Source organism: Rissa tridactyla, chromosome 7 (genome assembly GCF_028500815.1).
Source record: "Rissa tridactyla isolate bRisTri1 chromosome 7, bRisTri1.patW.cur.20221130, whole genome shotgun sequence".
NCBI lineage: Eukaryota > Metazoa > Chordata > Aves > Charadriiformes > Laridae > Rissa > Rissa tridactyla.
Window position 1 is genome coordinate 50,131,674 of NC_071472.1, and position 8,788 is coordinate 50,140,461.

Genomic DNA, 8,788 nt, shown 5'->3' on the forward strand with positions numbered 1-8,788 from the left:
AATTATGCTGTTTTAAACCATGTGATCTTCTTTATTATCATCCTGGAGTTTCCTAACAGCTGTGCACCAGCATCAAGACTTCATCAGGGATATGTAAGTATCAGACCTACCTTTACTACCTCATTTTTTTTTTTTATAAACCCCAATAATGGAAGAGCAGCATTCGTAAGGAAGCAGGCAGCTGCTCCTTTCCTTGCTATGGCAGAAACCCTCTTCTGATGAGAGCAGGGTCTGTTCCCTGCTCATTTCTACTCAAATATACGCACACACGCAAACCTTCTACATGGTCAGCAGCTGTGCTGACCAGAGAGGAGGGAATGGAAGAGGCAGGGAAGAGACTGGTGTACAGAATATATTCTGCTAAAAAAAAAAAAAGTCTTATAACTTTTACACATACACTTGCTGTTTTAACTGTTCTAGGCAAATAATGGTCATGAGCCCGTGCACACATCAGTTCTTGGCAGCTGCAGCAGCTACCATCCATTGATCCAGACAGAGATGGCTGGAGCCCCGTTCTACTGCTGCTGCAGGAAGACACTCATCTGAGAGCTGACGCTCTAGGACAAGAATAGCAAGAAGAGAAAGCAGTAACAAAAGTGGCTGGTTTAGGCTTTAGGGTTGGCTAGATTTAATTTACTGTGGATTCCAGGTTTTAAGAGAACGTCAGAAACATCAATAGCTTGGCATGGAAACCTTTCAGTCTGACCAGTTAAAAAAAACCAAACAAACAAACAAAAAAAAACCCAAAACAAAAACCAAAGATCCTTCCTTCCTACATGCTAAAAATCAGATGGTTGGGTAGGGGGCTTTGTTATTGCCTTCAGGTCTGAACCCAAGCAAGAAAAATCCCTCCTAGATCCCTTTGAAAGGGCGGATAACACAGGCCATTTTTAGAATCAAAACAACAGATTTCCTTTTTAAATGGCATCTTGGATCACATCCAGAGACCTTGGCAAGAGACTAAAGGCCCTGGCTGTGCTGCCCGCGGAGGCACTGCTGCCAAGCGTGCACAGAAGCGTCTTCATGAGAGGCAGCGAAGGAAGATGTCGCATGTTGCCTTCACCAGGACACAGATTCGGCTTCTCGCATTGGGTTTCACTGCGCATAAGAGCAGACATGCGGTTATACTGGGGAATCCTGAGCACTTGTGTGGTGCAGACCTGGTTCAGCAGCAGAACACAAGGAATTTTCCTTAGAATAATGGAGTATCTCCTTCAGCCAAAGGTTTTGAGCTTTCTCCATAGCACACACTGTATAAACCACACGTAGTATCGCATGCAGCTGCATCAAAAAAATACTGTATGCCCTCAAAATGTCACACTTGTTTAAGATGAAACTGAGCAAGATTAAAGCCTGGATTATTCTACAATTTTTCCAGCAGGACTTGAGGTGACATAAAAGCGACAGGAAAGCTCGCAAGGAAAACTGAGCTCTGCCAGAAATAGCCTCACCGAGTTTCCTGACTGGATGACGTGAGCAAAGAGAAAAGATTTCACCTTTGAAGGTCCCTGCTCTAAATGTATGATGAGAAAACCCTTGGTATAAACTACGGGGTGCATCAGTGCCACTCACGTGATATTACAGGGGTTGCTTTTTCCCGCTGTTTCATTCTGGAGCTGGTGGGCAGTGGTGCTACCACAGCGGACTTGCACAACCACACGGCTTGTGGTGCTCAACGCACATTTCCTAACTCGGGCTGTTTGCTCTTTTCCATTTAAATGGAGCATCAGAGAATTCATGGAAGTGTTGCACAACCTTGGCTTTGGCTCTTAAGGAAAGTAAGATTTTAATGCATAATGTAGAACCAAAGAAGAAAAAAAAAGAAAAAGAAGAAGACGACACAAAACCCCATTTCCCCCACCAAACCGCAACATGAAGAGATGCAAGCAGAGGCTGCTGTTGACAGCTAAGTTCAGGACAGTAAAGCACACATTTTGTACCACAGGGAGCAGAAACTTTGTTCAGTAGGAAACAAAAGATGTCAGAATAAGCGGAAAATGTACTGCCCACAGCCGTGACGCCTCGTGGCAGCCGATCACCCTGGGACAGCGATCTCCAGAAGCCGTCCCTGTCAGAGATGCGCTAGACTTTCTGGCAGCCAAAAAGAGCTCCCTGAGCTTCAGAAAGACCAAAGGAGCATTTCTCTTAATGCTTAAAGAAACCCCAAAACCCAATACAAAACCCAGAAACAAACCAGGCTCCCCCCAGCAGCTTGCCTTGGGCCAGGTTGAGGGGAACTGTCACATTTCGTCAGCATGAGAAAGAGCGTGATCCTTGCTGATGTCAGGGGCTTGGACTTTGCGCAGACTAACCGGGGGAAGAAAGTCCTTCCTGGAAGGCAGCTTTTTCCCAGCGTGATTTGTTAACTCCCCAAAAGTCAGCAGTATGGCCTCATACCTCCATTTTCAACAGCAAGTTACCTTTACCTGGGCACAAACAATTTGGGTTTTTGTTGTTAATTCTTCCTTCATCCCAGCTGAAGCAAATACACTTTTTACTGAGTCCCCTGTTATTGGTTTATGCTTGGTAGTTTGGCTTCAGCACTCCCAGAACATCATTGTTCCCCTGGGGAAAAGGGAAAGAATTGAGAAAGTTGTAGGAACACACGCAGATGCCCAGGGACTTGCATCTTTCACCCATTTAAATTTTCACAGATACGACGTTATCAGGCTACACAACCGTAAAGGGCACTGCCACAGCCCTGAGGGCTTCAGCCTCACCACCTCCAGAGTCATCCTTGCTTTATAAAAGGTGAACGTGGCACAGAGACCTTACCTGGGCTGCTCAGGCTGCAGCGCCTTCCAGTTGCACTCAGCCTCCTAACAGCTGGATCCGTGTTTAAAGACTTTTTCCTTGAAAATTGAAATCACAAACCTGCGAAGTGAGGAGACACCTCTGCCTGAGCCCAGCACAAAACTGGAGGGTTATAGGTCATTTACAGGCAGATCGAAAGACAAACTCAAATGACTCAAACCTGATGGTTTAAAAACAAAAGCTCCTAGAAATGCTGATTTCCAGCCCGTCCTGGGCGCAAGCAGCTACACGAGACACTTTCATGCTGTGACTGCTCACTTGCACGAGACACTTGGTGTTCCTGTAGCTACTTTAGGGGGAAGAGACCAAAAAGCAGGGAAGGATCCACGTCTGACAGCAAACGAGGGCTCCCACCCCCTACGGTTCACACCTCACAAGTACCCAACAGACTCAGTAAATCACCGCCGCAGCTCACAACCACCTTCTGGAGTGATTTGCCCATAAAGGCTGGTATCAACATCTTGACTTTGTATCCACAACAGCATCTGGGTATTAAGGATTACAGCAAGTGCCCAGATGAATGTGGAGCAACTGACACATATAGTTTATCAAAAGTAAAAATCTTCACAAGTGCTATTAAGAACCAGAAATAACTTCATCATGCCGTTTGCTTTCTCCTGGCAGTACTCTCAGACTGCCCCATCCCAGTGAAACGTGGAAGCTTGGGAGAAAAAGGATTTCCCTGGATCTGGACACCACTACAAGACACAACAACCACCACCCACTCAAGGTCTCTTACAGAGCTGCTCTACAGACCAGCAGCAGCTAGACTGTACCCATCTGCTCCCGAACGCAGGAACAAACCCGTCTGCTCCTCCTCCCGAAGCAGCTGGGATACAGCCCCCTTCCAGAGGCTTTTACGCAGCTGGAGGCAGCAACTCTTCATCAGCATTGCACTTTTAGGGAGGTTTGCGGGTAGATCTGCATGAATGGTCAATCAAATTATCAATGTGACAAGTTGAGAAGAGGAAAAACCAGAACAGAAACGAACCATGGCACCTCTCCCCACACAAGTGCTCTCTTATTAGTGAGTGCACGCCTGAAAACTGGGTCTGGTCCATGGGAACAGACAGAACTACCTCCCTGTGCAACACAAGACGTTCCGGCGTAAAACTGATGGTGGGTTCATAATGCTCTGAGCACAACGTCCTCCCTTGGAAAGGGCAGGACATTCTTCCTCCTGGGTGTGTGCGGGGCTGGTTTTGTTTTTTTAAAATCTCACTACAGTCACCTACCAACAGCTAAAGGTATTCTCACACACAGACACTACCACACCAACATAGTGTAGTCTGAACTACAGAACTACAAATACCACTTCATCTATTTTGGGAGTGCATTGTCTATAAAGACTCTAATGTAAATAAACAGAATAGAAAAACTAAAGCCATCAAAATCTACAGCCTATTTCATTAAGTGCTTCTGCTTTTTAAATTCAACTGCTGGAGTATCAAAGATCCTAGGTGAAAAGGCAACCACATTTACAACTCGATAGAGCACCAAACACAAAGCGAAGGGGCCAGCTACAACGGAAGCACCCAAACCTATGTGATCAGCGACTTACGGAAACCAAATAATCTCGAGCAAGGAAAATTAGCCAGCCTTACACAGCTTCTTCCAGTAATAATGGCAGTGATGGTATCAGAAGTTACCCAACCAATATTTATTCTGGTTTTGAAGCCGGACACACTCACAGACTGACGGCGTGACCTGCTCTCCCTGCGGTTCATAAATTAAACCAACAGCAACACAGACCGTCCTCCCCTGCTGGGGGCCACGCTGCAGTGAGCAGTGCCGAGGTAGAAGCTGACAGCAAGGCGGGTACCGCACTCCAAGGAGGGGTGCAATTCTCTCCCTTCTCCCAGGAGCCAGCCTGGACACAGGCCAGGGCTGGACTCACCAAAATAAAGGTAATGTTGGCAAAACGGCTCAGAGGAAACGATGACTGCAGACCCACAGCCAGCCAGATTCAGCGCCCCGGAAACTACCCTCAGGTCAACTTGACTCTAGTCTTGCTCGAACTTACCGTTAAAAAGTAGGTACGGCCAAATACCCACTTTTATACATGTCACGATAAGGTGGGGTAAGGGGAGCAAGAGGGCAGGTATTTGCTGAAAGCAGAGTTTTAACCGAATTCAATGCAGATACTTCAGAATGCGGGAACACTATATTTATTAGGTCAATATTTCATTTTAGCAATACAATTACAGAATATCACAATGCTGGTTACAAACATAGTATGGTTTGATGGTTACAAAGAATGTCGGGCACTGCAGTCTGTGAGAAGGAGGATACGAAACGTTAAGTCTTGACACGACAAGTAGGGTGGTCTTCAGAGTCTAGTAATGATCAAGATACTCTCAGATAAATGAATGTGGCACTACAGGTAGAGATTCTGGTTTAGAGGTGGGGCTTGTGTAAGCAGTTTGATTTATACAGTTATACAGTTCAAGCAACATCTTTTTTTTTAAAATGCTATTAAATTAAAATCCCCTGTAGTTCAATAAAGTATAAAAATAGTACTGAACCTGGTAATATTCAATAAAATGTAGAGTTCATTCACATCATTAAGTAGTAAAGAAATTGTAAAGTTGTAGTTACCATGGCAACATCGCTTCCCATAAAGGAATATACATAAAAGAAAAAAAGTTACACATATGGTACCTGCGACAATTATTTAGCGATCCAACACTGAACTTGTGCACCACAAACCAAGTTTCTAAATATCTCTATATATTTATATAGTATATATCTTTTTCATCTTAAAGTTTACTTTTGAAAGAAAAAAAAAATGTGCACTTCAACAAACTCACTAAGGCCACTCATGCTATAGATACCTAGGATTGCAATGAAATATCGTTAAACAAAACCCTAGAGCACGCACCTTTATGTCACCAAAGGGAAACCTGTCTCACTGCCTAAAACATTCCTGAGATTTAGGGACAAAAGCATTACCAATGCCACCAATTTTTTGTACGTCGTTTAATTTCTAGGTAAAGGAAGTTTCTTCCCCGCTTCTCACAGAAATCCTCACAAGGCCAAGAAACACAGCGTGCAAAGGCCAGTCGTGCCAAACACGGAAACACCCACAACCAAGAGTCATTTGCAACATTTGGCCAGTAATTTTCTTATTATAAAACATAAGGGAAAAAAAAAAGGGAAACAATGACCTTTAGATAAAATAAGGTTTCTGCACAGGCAGCAGAGGGAAGGATCTCCATTTAAAGATCGGTAACGGCAACATCCCCCCCCAGCTATTTGCTGCCAGCCTGCAAAGCCAAATCCAATCCACGTAAATCAAGTAAAGTTTTTGTCAATAGCTTCAATCATGTTTTAGGCACGATGCATTTTCCTTTTTGTACTCTACCAATACGTAGGACTATAAAAAGGAAATCAAGTTAAATGTGCATTTTTTGTACCATGAGAAGCAGCGCAATGGCACCTTTAACAAATTTCAGACTGCAGCACACTTAAAGAAAAATTTACTTCATTTGTCAAGTTACAAAACAACATCGTTGTCCTAATAAGTTAGAATTCAACAACAAAAACTCTTCAAAATTATTTAACAAAAACCATGTGCAAAAAAAAAAAGTCTTAAACAACAGGTATCAATACAGAGCAGAGTGCACGTGAAGACTGGGACACCGAGGCAGACACTGACCGGTTGTAATTAACATCATGCTATTAAAGTGACCAAACTCCTGTTTGGGGCCAAACAGTCACTAGTTGTTTTACTTCAAGTAGCTGAGGGACATATTTATTTTCAAATATCTTCCTGCAACTTCCCCCTTCCCCTTTTGTCAGCTCTTAAAAATCTCTGTGTACTTTTCCCCTGCCATTACGAGTCACCCAGAAGAGGGGCGGAATCCTGACATCACCTTCCTCCCTGTAAAAGGTCCGGCTGAGCAGGGCAAACTGCAGCGTTCGAACAGGGCATACAAATCACCGATTCAAACAACTTTAGGCTACAAATAAAACTTTAAGGGTTTAATTTGAATAATAATTAAAGTAGTTTTCCTTAAAGGTGACACCTGTCCTCACCACTTGCATCCAATTCATTGGTTGTGATTAAATTACTTACCTTCAAGAAAAAAAAAAAATCAGAAGATGCATTTCCCTGGGTTCCCACGCACAGGGCTCCCCCTTTAACGTCAGCACCTGCTCAGCGAGCAGTGGGTGCACTGTGCATCCAGAAAATGCCAATAATTAACTTTATCTAGTGTTTCATAGCTGGCTACTTGAGTCAGAGGGGCATTAGCTCTCCTGGCATCCCCAGCACCTACACTCAGATGCGGGTGGGGAACCTGTATGGGGGCGCGACGGGGGGTCCCCAGTTCTGCCTCTAAGGGGGGGTGGGAGGCGCAGGGCTCCTGTGCTGGCAACCTGCGCGGCACAGAGAACGGAGGGCAGCGCACCCTCTGCTCGCTGCAGGAGTCAGGAAATACTGAAGTCATACTACAAGATCTACTCCAAGCACGTCGGCATGGAAGGCCCCTCATGGAGGGACAAGTCATTTACCTTCCTCTGAGGGCATCCCATTGGACTCCCACTTTCTCAAAAGTAGCAACAAACAAACTGCAACAGCAAAGACAGCAACAGAAATTGACTAACACCATATTTCAAACAGTCTCCAGATGCCAATACAGACATCTTCTGAGAAGTCAATTTAGATGATACACAGCCAAAAACTAGAAAAAGTCAGCTTTACATTATTATATGGAGAGTAAGTGTTGCATCTGCAGCAAGGACAGAATTAGGTGAAGGTTCCAGGCTACGGCAAAGCAGGCAACAGAGCACTTTGTAGGCAGCTGCAAAGTTGTTCTGCAAACGTCCTGTGCTTTAATAACTTCAGCAACCAGCCACAGCTACATTTCTCCAGAATTTACATGCCTTAGCATGGCTGGAGTTGTGGAGGTGCTGCAGTGAGAAGTTCAACCCAAGAGTCAAGTCAGGATTTGAGTCACATGAAAAGCATGCTAGTTGTCCTACAAGGATGACGGCATCTGCTCTTGGCCAAGTCACATTTCTTGGCCAAAGTCCATTACCAAAGAGAATTCTGGGTGACTTCTAATACCTTCATTCCTTCCAGACAAGCCAATGGACCAAAGTACACAACATGCTTCAGGAAAGAAAGGAAAATGCATCCACCCAGCAAGATTTGAGAATAAAGCTACCAGATAAACAAACTGAACTAACACATTTGGGTACCAGACAGAAGCACAACTCCTCCCTACCTGCCCCACTGGAGAGTTGGACACTCTCCTGGCTGCCCTAACTTGAAGGCAAACCATGAAACACATGCATGAAGCAGAGCTGAAATACCAGCAGCGGCTGGTGTAGACCACTTCCACTGGTATCAGCCAAATAACACTCCTCATCCCAATCACAAAACCTTGAGATCTCTGAGATTCCTTAGTCAAAAGCTGGAAGCGGAGACCCAAGACTGGAAACCCTGAGCAAATAAATGCTCTCCAGGTAACATATGTGTAAGTCCATGTACCCAGGCTGAAGCTTTTAAACACTTCTGCAGTACAGAAGTTAGAGCTTCTTTAGGACAGTTTTAGGCACGTCTCCTCTGCCTAAGTTCTGACATTACATACTTCATTTACTTTTGAATAGTTTTCATAGGACTTAAGAAAATAATTCATAAGAACTTTATAATTCATCACTGCCCTGCTGTATGGGCATTCAGGGAAAAAAATGTTTTGCCTTGTAGAGAGCTGAATTTGTTTGTAGTACCTAAAGCAGTCATAAAGAAAAATTGCTACACAGAAATTAGATTTTCTATCTACACATAATTTTAAGTTGGATTTTCATTGAACAGCTGTTAAGGATATACTGCAGTCTAAGTCTTAATACCACAGGGGGCTTTTTATGCAAATACTTCTTTTCACATCAGTGAAGATATTCCAAGTATGCAATCATTAAATCCGCATTCACTAATTACATAACTGCATTTAAAGTTGGTATTATTCAG